Raw genomic sequence first — 2666 nt, 5'->3', positions numbered from 1 at the left:
TATGACCTTGAAGTTGCTAAACAGATTAAAACTTTTCTTTGTACCAGGCTGTAAACACACTTATTTCTGCTTTAAATTTGGGGGGTTTAACATTTTGGCCTATGGTGACTGGCCATTTGTTTGAAACCACCCTCTAGTGGTCTTTATAGGAACTGCAGTTTCACACTGATTCAGATCCAGTCTTTTCAAGTAAAACAACCTATTTTAATTTAAAACAATGTTAAAGGGTAGCATGATAAACAAATATGAAAAAAAAGATAATTTGTTGTATTTAGGCAAAAACTGGACATAGCACTGCGGGAGAGGAGAGGCAGGATTAACATGATTAGGCTGAGGTCATTCTAAATGGGTCTTTGAATTGTGCTTGTCAGATTTTGCTGTCTTACTTGGAGCCAAATGAACAAAATCAACCCCTCTGTTGCCAGTGAGGAGATGGGCAGTGGAGATTGAGCAGGCAGGTAAATAATTTCCAGAAGAAGATTCCTGTTTCCTCAGAGAAACAGACACAGGACAAAGGATAGCGCAGGTTTATTGGGCAGCTATAATGCTCCTGAGGATCACCTGGTCACAACTCCACCTGATACTCAAAGATATACTCGTAGAAAGAGATAGATAACAAAACAAGAGCACAAAACCCCAAACCTTTTATAGTTAAAAGGGTAGCCATAATTATATCTCCAGCTTACACCTTTTCCAGATCACTTTAGAGCAAGTAATTGCTCTATTACTCTTTTATAATTCCTGTTTTTCTTTCTGTTTCACATGCCCATTATTAAAACATATTACAACCATGGATGGATCTTTTTATCCTTTGTTGATACGCCGCTGAAGACATGCAGATGTCCCCTTATGCATGTTTGCGGTGCGAGTAAAATGCCAATATTAGTATGAATCAGCTCTTTGTTAAACCAAACCAGAGACCTATAATCTTATTTGCAGTCCCACAGATTTACACACTTACTGTCAACTCTCTAACTCATTTTATATAGCTGTTACATGGTATCAAATCCTTTTTTAAGTATTTTAAGTTGCTGCAGTTTAAATGTAAACCTATAAAACTGATTTCTTTGTCTTCAAAGTGGCCTTGAGCCTAAAATACGTAAGCTTTTCCACTCTGCCCTTTTGTGAATCCATTACTTATTACACGGTCATGTTGAAATGTTAGTAAATGACTTGCTTTTAATTATCTTATAGTTTATCCTCTCTGTTTGGTACATTTGTTAGATTACTAAAAGAGCAAGTACAATCTGCTTGTTTTCCCGTCAACACTCCCTCCCCATTTACTTCTTCTTTGTTTTCACTGCTGCATTTTTCTCTGGAGATAAAACCCAGATCCAGCAGTTTATACAGAGTACAATGCTCCTCTATTACATCCGTGACATGTAAAATATTTCCTCTTGAAGTTACCACACGTTTCCTCAAACTGCTTAAAAGCCATAATTGGAAACAGACAGATTGTGCACCTCTGAGTCACAGTAGCCTGAAATATGTTTGAATCCTTATTGTTTTCCTTCTATCTAAGTGAGGAATGGGCATTTTTAGACTTTAATCAAACCTCTCTGGGAAACTTTGAATTCGCTGATTGGAGGGATCTTTCACTTTTTGGTACAGGCTGAATGTTTGGATCTGTGTGTTCCTTAAAGTATGCATGGGAAAGTGCTCCCGCTGGCAGCTCACAGTGGATATTCCCTGTGAATAAATGCATGAATTTATGGCTGTGTGTGTGTGTGTGTGTGGCATGGCAGCAGGGCTTTTCCGTCTTGTCAATGGAAAACATTAGTGTCATGCCCCCACAAAAAACCCCCGCCACCCCCTCGGCCCCCTTTCGCCTGCTTGTTTAATTCAGTCCATCAACACTTCCTCCTTTAGCCTGTTAGTGTCACACTGCATTTCCTCTACGGCCTCAACCGCACTGGCTCGCCACAATCGGCCCGGTTTTGGGTTTCCCTCAAACGGCAAAGGGCTTCAAAGTCAATAACTGCTTTTCTGATTTTTATTGACCTAAAGACTCAACCCCCCACCCACCCCCACAGTTCTTTAAGGGGAATAAATTACAGTAAGGAGGGAGATTGTGGGTTTGAAAGTGTTTCAAACTCCTGTTGATTGCACCTGCAACTCATTTAACAAGGTGTTCAGGCAGGGGGATCCCTGAATATCGGACTTTCATATAGAAGAACAGGCTATACTGTAGTTAAGTTTACATAACTTTGTCCAAATGTCAAATGTTGGACTTGTGCATGAAGGTAATGAAATTCTTTTGTATGATTTTAAAGGGTTCAGTCTGCTTTTATTTTTCACATTTGTACTTTTTTGTTTGCAGTTTATATATATATGTATATGTATATATATATATACATATATAATCAAAAGAGAAGAAATGCAATGTTTTTCAAATTGCAAACCTCAGCAGGTGCCATCTTGGCTATGTAGAGAAAAGGAAAGCTAGCAAGCTAACAGTTGCAGATTTCTATCATGCACTTGTGTTGCATGTGCTTTGATCCTGTTTTCTGTTTAGGTTCCTTTAATTTTTATCTGCAATGCAGGAGAATTCTGCTTTATTTGATTTTAGAACCTCTACATGTTGTAGCTTAAATAGCCTCAAAATCTACCAGCTAGCTAGCTAGCTAGCAAAACCCTATTCTAATAGAGGACCTATGAGCAATTAG

Source organism: Pundamilia nyererei, unplaced genomic scaffold, assembly GCF_000239375.1.
Source record: "Pundamilia nyererei isolate P.nyererei 1_Seehausen unplaced genomic scaffold, PunNye1.0 scaffold00093, whole genome shotgun sequence".
NCBI classification, from domain to species: Eukaryota; Metazoa; Chordata; class Actinopteri; order Cichliformes; family Cichlidae; genus Pundamilia; species Pundamilia nyererei.
The sequence above is the reverse complement of the archived record's forward strand: the minus strand, read 5'-3'. Positions refer to the sequence as shown.